We start from the raw sequence: 10,579 nt of genomic DNA on the forward strand, positions 1-10,579 counted from the left end.
AAACAGCTTGGATACACGGGTTATTCAAACCTGGGGAGAGCCGGGTTAGTCGAATTGTTATCACATACCCCCGTAGCACGTCTCACTGTAAAACAACTGAAAGCCGAGGCACACGATTTGGGTTTAGGCGGGTATTCCCGTATGAGAAAACCACAGAGAACCCGTGGGGGTACCCCCCGCTCGCGTTATCAATATATTCATGATCCAGCGAGGTGACAAGTATCACTACACATGGATAAAACACTTTAGCAGGCTGTTGTATGACCAATCGGCACACAGAGAAAAGACCCACTTCTGTGAACGATGCCTACATGGCTTCACACGAGCTGATTTATTAGAATCCCACCGGGAGGATTGCCAAGGTGTGGGGCAGACGGCCATACGAGTCGACATGCCTAAGGAAGGTGATAATATCCTAAAATTCGGTAACCACAAGAACCAAATGTCTGTGCCTTATATCATATACGCCGACTTCGAAGCCTTGGTGGTGGGGGATTCCCCCAGTGGTGCCGCAGGTAGCTTTACCCACAAAACACACGAGCATAAAGCCTGTGGGTTTGGATACATTGTCGTCCGTTGTGATGGGGAAACGAAAGCTCCGGTAGTGTATAGGGGCCCTGACGCGGCTGAAAGGTTTCTAAAGTGTTTGCAGGAGGAAGAAAAAATTATTAGGAATGCATTGTATAGAATAGCTCCCATGCGTATGACCCGAGCCAACAGGCTAGCTCACGCTAGTAGCACTAACTGTCACGTGTGTGACTCACCACTTAACGGTGATTCGGTGAGAGATCACTGCCACATAACTGGTAAGTATAGAGGCGCCGCTCACAGCGCGTGCAACCTCAAGCTTAAAACCCTAAGACAATAAACATCCCCGTTGTCTTTCACAACTTGAGAGGGTACGACTCACACTTGATCATGCAGGCCATCGCGAAAATCGATGGTAATATAACGTGCATCCCCAACAACATGGAGAGATACATCTCCTTCAGCTTAAACGGACTTAGGTTCATTGACTCGTTTCAGTTCCTCCTGTCGTCACTCGACAGTCTGGTCAAGGCCAACAATACCTTCTCTATCACCGATCGATACACAGACGCCGAGACTAGACCCCTGCTTATGAGGAAGGGTGTGTACCCCTATGAGTACTTGGATAGTTGGGTCAAGTTCACCGAGACCAGACTACCCCCTATTGACTGCTTTTATAGCAAGCTGACTGGCTCAGCAATATCTCAAGACGATTACTCGCACGCGACTAACGTATGGAATAAACTGGGTTGTAAGAACCTGGGTGATTATCACGACCTGTACTTGAGGACAGATGTACTGCTGTTAGCCGACGTGTTTGAGACGTTTAGGCGGACGTGTTTCAAGCAGTATAAACTCGACCCCGCATGGTATTACACCAGCCCAGGTCTGTCGTGGGACGCCTTGCTTAAAAAGACCGGAGTTAATTTGGAATTGCTCACAGATTACGACATGCACCTATTCATTGAGAAAGGCTTGCGAGGTGGGATTTCCATGGCATCCAAACGATACGCTAAAGCAAATAATCAATACGTGAAAGGTTACGATCCTAACAAGCCAACCAATCACATTCTCTACCTCGACGCAAACAACCTGTACGGCTGGGCCATGAGCCAGTATCTACCTACAGGGGGATTCGAATGGGTACCCCACGTTGATGTTATGGGGGTTGCACCAGATTCGAACAAAGGGTATATCCTCGAGGTTGACTTAGAGTATACCAAGGAATTACACACATCACACAACAGCTACCCCCTGGCCCCCGAACGTATGAGGGTTAACCCAGACTGGATGTCTGAGTACCAACATAACTTGTTAGGTGGGCGTGTGACAGACGTTGAAAAACTCGTTCCTAACTTAATGAATAAGACCAAGTACATCGTTCACTATCGCAACCTACAGCTGTACCTGTCGTTGGGTATGAGGCTGACCAAAATACACAGGGTGCTCATGTTCGACCAGAGCCCATGGATGGAGCCTTACATCAGAATGAACACAGACCTACGAAAAAAAGCCACCAGTGATTTTGAGAAAAATCTCTACAAGCTCATGAACAACTCGGTGTTTGGTAAGACTATGGAGAACCTGAGGAAACGCGTGACCGTGAAGCTGGTTCGGTCGAGTGAGGAAGACAAGCTCAGGAGATTGATAGCCAGTCCGGCATTCAACCGTAGTAAGATATTCACAGACAACCTGGTTGCCCTACATATGAAGAAAAGCCACATAAAATTCAACCGGCCTGTTTACGTGGGGATGAGCATCCTCGATTTATCCAAACACCTGATGTACGACTTTTACTACAACGAGCTCAAGAAACAGTACGGTGACAGGTGTGAAGTGCTGTACACTGACACGGATTCCCTGCTGATGGAGATTCGAACCGAGGACGTGTACGAGGACATGAAAAAACACCTCGATTTATACGACACCAGCGACTACCCTAAGACCCATGCCATACACAGTACGGTAAATAAAAAGGTCCTAGGTAAGATGAAGGACGAGTGTGCTGGCACGCCCATAGCCGAGTACATAGGTTTGAGACCTAAGATGTACTCCATACTGAAAGCCGACAATAGTGAGATCTGGAAGGCTAAGGGGGTTAAGAAGTATGTGGTGAAACAACACATCAAACACGCCAGATTCAAGGAAGCCCTGTTCAAGACCCGTACCTTTAGGCATAAAATGAACACACTTAGAAGTGATGGACATAAGATATACGGACTGACTATAAACAAGACGTCCCTGTCGCCTATGGACACGAAACGTTGGATAGCTATTGATGGGATAAACACATACGCGTATGGACATGAAAAAATTTGAGGCTATTTACTACAGCCCGCGTGGGTACTGGAAAGGAGCTAGCGCAGTAGATAAGCTAGCTAAAATAGCGTGAGTACCCCCGGAGGAAGCCAAAGCGTGGCTTGAAAAACAAGCCCTGTGGCAGATCTATTTGCCGGCACCACGCTACGTGCCTAGAAGGAGGTTCGGTATTAACATACCTAATAGCGTTCACCAGGCAGACCTACTGTTCCTACCCCACGACAAGAGGTACAAGTATGCCTTAACCGTAGTGGACGTAGCCAGTCGTTACAAGGAAGCCGAACCCTTGACCACGAAAGATTCGGCCCAGGTAGCCAGAGGATTCGAACGCATATACAAACGCAGTCCGCTGACGTGGCCAACAGAGCTGCAAGTTGACCCCGGACGGGAGTTCATGGGTGCCGTGTCACAACTGCTAGCCAAACACGATACAAAGGTCAGGCGTGGCACGGCCGGAGCCCATCGCAGCCAAGCCATAGTTGAGAGATTTAATAGGACTTTGGCTGAGCGCTTGTTCGGCCATCAGTATGCTAGGGAGATGGTCACCCCTGGAAAACGATCGACTGAATGGGTCACGAGGTTACCCAAGGTGGTGTCGGCAATCAACCATGAAGTCACCCGTCTCACCGGTAAGAAACCGGCAGACGCTATCAAACTAAAATCAATAGTTGCAGAGTCGGCCGCTCCATTGCGTGGGAAGGAGAAACAGATACCAGATAGGGCCCTAGTGAGGTATCTATACCAGCCGGGGGAACACGAGGGTGATAGCCGTAAGCGGACCACCGATCCTATATGGTCAGTCAAAACTTACAACATAGATAAAGTGGATATGAAAGCCGACGAACCTAACTTATACTACTTGAGGGATGGGCCGGGTAGGGGGTTTGTAAGAGAAGAATTATTGATCGTACCGTACGGCACAGTGTTACCTCCAACACACGTTAAGTAGTAGGGGTAATAGTAGCAAGGGCTAAGGACCCAACCAAAGCCTTATTTAGTAAATAAGGCTTTGTAGAGACTTTTCTTGAAAGTGTTTTAAAACCCCCATTGTATATACTACTCGCCTTCATCATCTGTTCAGCAAGCTGATCTTCGGGCTCTCCCTACACCCTGTAGAATCATTGGTGATTTAAATGGACACAATCCTCTCTGGGGCAGTAGTAATACAAACACTAAAGGTAAATTACTAGAGGATTTATTTATCTATGCATATATAATGACGGTTCAAATACGTATTTAAACCCTGGCACAGGAACATATTCATCTCTTGATTTATCTATTACTGACTCTAACCAACTGAGTGAAGTTGAATGGTCAGTCCACGATGATCTCTGTGGAAGTGACCATTTCCCAACAATACTAAAGCCTGTGGCGCCATCCGATGTTCCTCCATCATCAAGATGGAATTTTAAAAATGCCAACTGACCATTTTGTGAAGTTCTCTGTGCTGACAAACTCACACCTGAGCTTTTTAATGATATTCCCGATGCCATAACATGCTTTACAGATACATTAAATAACATTGCTGATGAATGTATCCCAAAGTCCTCTCCAGTTCCTCATGTCCGAAAACCATGGTTTACAGATGATAGCAAACAGGCTAGGAAGGCACGGAAGAAAGCTGAACATTATTTCTGTCGCCATCCTATGGTCCACAGCTTAGATAAATTTAGAATTATCAATGCTAAAGCACGCCGTAGTTTCAAGCAAAGTAAACGGCAATCTAGGCGAAACTATGTGTAAAAAACCAATGCGCACACGCCGATATCAAAGGTCTGGAATATGATCCGGAAAATCAAAGGTAAGGGCCCTAAATCTAGCATTCACCATCTAAAAGATGGGAAACAGTTATTAACCACTAAATCAGATATTGCAAATAAGCTTATAGAGACATCAGCCAAACATTCTTCCTCATCTAATTATCTACCTGAATTCCAAAAATATCAAAAACAGCAGGAAAAGAAAGCTATTAATTTCCATCCAGATAATGGGGAAGACTACAATGAAACCTTTTCGATACATGAGCTTCATACTGCTCTCGATCAGGCCCACGACACTGCGTTTGCAAGACCATGGAACGCATGATAAATAATCGACTTGTTTGGTACTTGGAAACCAATAACCTAATAACAGATACACAATGTAGTTTCCATAAAAACAGAAGTACTATCGGCCATCTCGTGCGTTTGGAATCTTTTGTTAAGAATGCCATAATAAATAAGCAATATGCAGTGTCGATCTTATTCGATTTAGAGAAAGCGTACGACACAACATGGAAACATGGGATTTTGAAAGATTTACATGACTTTCGATTACGAGGCCGATTGCCTCAATTTATATCCAACTTTTTAAATGACAGGCAATTTCAAGTTAGAGTGGGTTCAACCCAGTCTGATCATTATAGTCAGGATCAGGGTGTCCCACAAGGTAGTATTTTCTCTGTCACATTGTTTAGTATTAAAATCAACAACTTATCAAAGGTTTTAAATGATTCAATCGATGGATCACTTTTTGTGGATGATTTTAGTATTTCTTCTCGTGGCAACACAATAGATAAATGGTGTCTTGAAAACGGCTTTGAATTTTCTGAACCAAAATCTAAATGCATACATTTTTGCCGTAAATATATACCACATAAGGACCCAGAACTGTTATTAAATGGCACACCCATCAAAGTTGCCAAGGCCAGATTCTTAGGTCTGATGTTTAACTCAGATTTACCTTTTCTCCCGCATATCAAATCCCTAAAACCTAAATGCCTGAAGACACACATGATTTATTGAAAGTCGTGTGTAATTCAAAGTGGGGAGGTGATCAAGCTACCCTCCTACACCTATATAGATCACGTGTCCGTTCGAAGCTTGATTATGGCTCAATTGTATATGGTGGAGCCTGTAAAGCAACCTAAAACTATTAGATTCCGTTCATCATCAAGGCCATTCGAAGTTCACCTGTTGACAGCCTGTACGTCGAGGCTGATGAACCATCTCGTGAGCAGCGCCGTATAAAACTAGTTTTACAGTATATAACAAAAGTCAAACCCTGCATACAACTGTGTCTTCAATCCTTTGTATGAGGATTTATACAATAAGAAATCTTCTCTTGTGTCGCCTCTTTGTTTCAGATTGAAAGCATTTATTTCTGCTGCCGGCATTGAGCTGAATAATATAGCTCCTTCCCAGCTTCTTTCTTCTCTTCCTTGGCAGGTGTTTAGGCCAGAACTTGACCTAACATTAACTTCATTTAAAAAATCAGAAACAAATGAATTACAGTATAAACAAGAATACAATCAACTAAAACATAAATATAGCAATTATAGATCCTTATTTACAGATGGGTCCAAGGACGGCGACGCAGTAGCTTGTGTCACTGTCATTGGATCCAGAACAATATCTACTAGAATAACACATAACGGCTCTATTTTTACAGCAGAAGCAAACGCCATAATAACGGCTCTTAAATATAGTCAAACACACCCTACATATAAACAATATATCATATTTTCAGATTCTCTTTCTTGCCTTCAGGCTATCAAAAATCTTTCGTGTAAATATCAATTTTTAATACAAATTATTGAATTGTATAGTGATCTTGCTACTGGCCAATACGACATCGTCTTCTGTTGGTTACCCAGCCATACTGGAATCTCTGGTAACTCACTAGCTGACCTCGCTGCTAAGGCACCACTCAACAAATCTGTGACACCACTTCTTATTCCATACACTGATTATAAAGCTACCATTAGATGTTATGTCCGTGATAAGATGCAAAAGAAGTGGGACACCCAAGTGGGCATAAATAAATTACATGAAATAAAACCTTATGTTGGTTATATGTACTTGGGTTGCCAGTCCAGATTTAAAGAGGTCATCATGCGGCGATCTCGTATTGGCCATACGAGATATACTCATCAATACATATTGAAAGGTGAGGATCCTCCGTTCTGCATCCCTTGTGATGAAATATTCACGGTCAAGCATATCTTGCTTGATTGTGTCGAATATTCCATCACAAGGGATAAATATTTCCCATCACGAACTATGGAGGACCTTTTTAGTACCATAAGATTGTCAAGATCACAGATGAGTTTGTTTATATATTAGTTTATGGTACTGTAAATAGATGTAGTATGGTATTGTTAGAGTGGATTATAAATCGTTGGGGGGTTGATGTTAGATTATATTCGGTGATACTATGGGAACAGGTTTATGTTCAGGGAAGCGTGACCAGGTATGGCCAGAGATCTGGGGAGTTAATTCATAAACAATAGAGAGGTGTTGAGTAGCTTGGGTATGGGAGGTCAGTATAAATAGTGAGAAAGGGTAGTAATCTGCACAGTCAGAAAGAATCACTACTGTGTTCACCTGCATGGGTTCAACTTTCGTATGGGATTGCATCTCACGCTGGACGGCGTAAGTTTTTATTATCATTATTACTTTTGTATTTATTGATTGAGTAGATGTAGCAAGAAATTGTTTAACTGTTATATATTTCTATATATATGTGTACATTGTAACATTATATAGCCACAAAGCCATTCAAAATTTGAATGTTACCGTTCCACAAAAACTGTTCCATGTACATGTACACGTATAAAGTATAAGGCATTGACACATGTCTTAATAAGTAACTGTAGTTACTGAAATTTTATTGTAGTGTCCCGGAAGTGGCCGGTTACCCTTCAAGTAAGGAGAGGGGAATTATCTCCGCCTGTAAGGAGACAGACAAGACTCTTCCCTGTTGTGTAAGGAGCATGTATCTCCCAGCAGTGTGAGATGTGGATGGCACAGTCATCAACCATTGCACAGGCCCCTTAGACTCCGTGAGGGAAACCATCGCCTGGGTGTGAAGGATACCACACAAATACCATTGACGTCATCAAGTGGAACCCAAAGCGCACTGGCATTCTGATTACATTATAAAGACAAAGTGTTCTCTCTGAGTGGCAAATTCCTTTGTTGTTATTTAGTTCAATTGTTTAGTTTCCAGTTGGGATTATATTTAATCATTATCTATATCAGTGAGGGTATTAGGATTTTAGTGTAGTTAGTAGTAGTAGTGTTATTATAACTTTAGCAATATAAGTGGTAGACAGAACTGCATTTGCAGCTAGGTTAGGTAATTAGATTAGTTAGTTGTATTTGCACCTGTAGAATTAGTTTAATATAAGTATTGGGGTTACTTATATCTTAAGGTGTGGGGGTGGGGGGGGGGGTGGGGGGTGGGATAAAGTTTTGCAAAACAAACTGTTCTTCTGTTGTGGTTACTTTGGTATGTGACAAAGATCTCGTTTAATTCTAGTATTTTTAAAGACTTAGATTTGACAACAGACTTGTAAATAGATAAATATTTTAAAGTTGTAAGTTTAAATCGATAACTACGATTGTTAGTGGCTGTATCCTCGAGGGAGGTTGAAGTACTGTAAAATTATTGTCCTCCTGAGAGGGTACGCAAGTCCACAAACTTTCAAAGTAAATTCAAACTCTCAGCTATTTTAAACACAGTATATATGTCCTTTTAAATGTATGGCTAGATGTGCCTAAATTGCTAACGACTGAGGGTCTGGTGTAAATCCAGCTAGGGTCCATGCAGGTAGCAAAAGTAATTTGAGTCCCCGTGGTCCCTTGTGTGGTGATCTACCTGCAGTTGTTGGCAATCTATAGCCCTACAGCTTCAATAACACTGTCATTATAAGGTGATTTTTTCAAACCGGGATAAACCTGCATTCATTCTTAAAACAATCTACAATGTTAGTTTTATGAATACTGACAGACAATTTCCATTCTGTATAGTAGCAGCTAAGAATATATAGTTTCACATTGTAGTCTTCTCACACTGTTTCCAAGCAAAATAAGGTCATACGTAAATAAAAGAAGGAAATATGAACAACATCTGGATGTACCTGGGCGCGAAACTGACATTCACTTTCTATTACATTAACTAATTTATTTATATAAAACTGAAACGCAAATAGGCTCGGCATGCACCCTTGTCTGACTGCTATCAGCCATCAAATTCACTAGATAAAGTACCATTTGAATGAACACAGGATTTTACGCTATTTTCAACAGAACACATTTTGTCCATTTTACGACTTAGACCATGTTTACATAATAACATTCAAAGTAAATGTCTGTGAACAGGAACGAAAGCTTTCTAGAAGTCCTCAAAAGCTACATAGAGTGTACCACCTTTGCAAGAACGATAAGACTGGATGATAGAATTCAAAACAAAACAATTGTCAACCACTGAAACTCCTTTTCGAAAACCCGACTGACACTCTGACTGAAATATTACTCAGTACATCAGCCCAACATACTAATCGCTGATTCACGGTGTACGTGAAGACTTTGTTGAAAATACTTATTGCTCTGTAGTTGTCGGGGATAGAGGTGTCACCTTTCTTGTGGAAAGGAATTATCATTTCCGTTGTCTCTGGAAATATACCCTTTTCGTACATACTGTTGAATAGCATCTCGAAATATGGAACGATTAAGTGAGAGGAATGTTTGAAATATACACTCAACATGTCATCGAGTCCCATATCATGTGTATCATCATTAGTAAATTGTAAGTTACATTAGCGTATAAAGTATTGTAAAACGTAATAATCCTTTTTCAACAATCAGTCAATCTGTACAATAATCGGGTTAATTAATCTGGCACAATGTACACAATGCCTGGAAATTTTAGACAATCTACCACACAGTGACTGGTTATTTCAGTCATTGTACACATTGTCTGATTGTAGAAATTGACTGTAACACACATAACTTATTCTACCATGACTTTAATATATACAGGATGTGACTGGTTTATGTCATTCAGAGGTATGTAATGACGTTATATACCTCTGATTTTCAAACACAGGCCACAATGAAGGATCTTTTTAATGTTAGTTATCATTTAATCATTGAATTTTTAAAGGAAATAGAATTATTAGATAAATTTTGAATAATATGTTTTGTAAATAGAAAGTTTATATTTTAAACATGGTAGTGTGAATTGTCAACTGCGATTGTTAGTGGCCGTACCCTCAAAGGGGGTTAAAGGAGCGTAAAATTATTGTCCCCTGAAAGGATGCGTAAGTCCCCAAACTTTCAAAGTGAAATTTAAACTCACCAGTATTTTAAACTAGTATTTTTGTCATTATAAATTTTGGCTACATTTTCCTACAATCGCCAGCAGCTGAGGGGATGGTGTAAATCCAGCTAGGGGCCATGCAGGTAGCTAAAGTAATGTAAGTCCCCTTGGTTCCTAGTATGGTGATCTACCTTCAGTTGTTGGTGATCTATAGCCTACTTTTATATTAAGTATTGTCCAAATTGTGCTGTAGTTTCTACTTCATATGCTAGTTTTAGACTCGAATTGTGATACTCTAGTTATTTTACCGTACTTTGATGACGGGTTTTATAATCTCTACATATTCTGTATAATCATGTTTATTCTCGTCACGATATGGCTGAAATATTGCCTATGTGACGTTAAATTATAACTCACTCACTCACTCAAACATAGGCCAAGTAAGGCACATCTTGAAAAATTCTGTCTGAATTGGTACTCGAAAAACTATCAGCTGAATACTGTCCGTATGAAGAAAACACCTGCAGGGAAAGGTATACGTTCTGAAGTGTAAACGGCAGTGAAATCTAAGCGTTGTCAGTTCCGACACATCAGTCACGATAGAAGATACGGGTCCTGACAGTAACGAGTATGCTGGGGAGGATAAGGC

The sequence above is a fragment of the Haliotis asinina genome, chromosome 11, assembly GCF_037392515.1.
Source record: "Haliotis asinina isolate JCU_RB_2024 chromosome 11, JCU_Hal_asi_v2, whole genome shotgun sequence".
Taxonomy (NCBI): Eukaryota; Metazoa; Mollusca; class Gastropoda; order Lepetellida; family Haliotidae; genus Haliotis; species Haliotis asinina.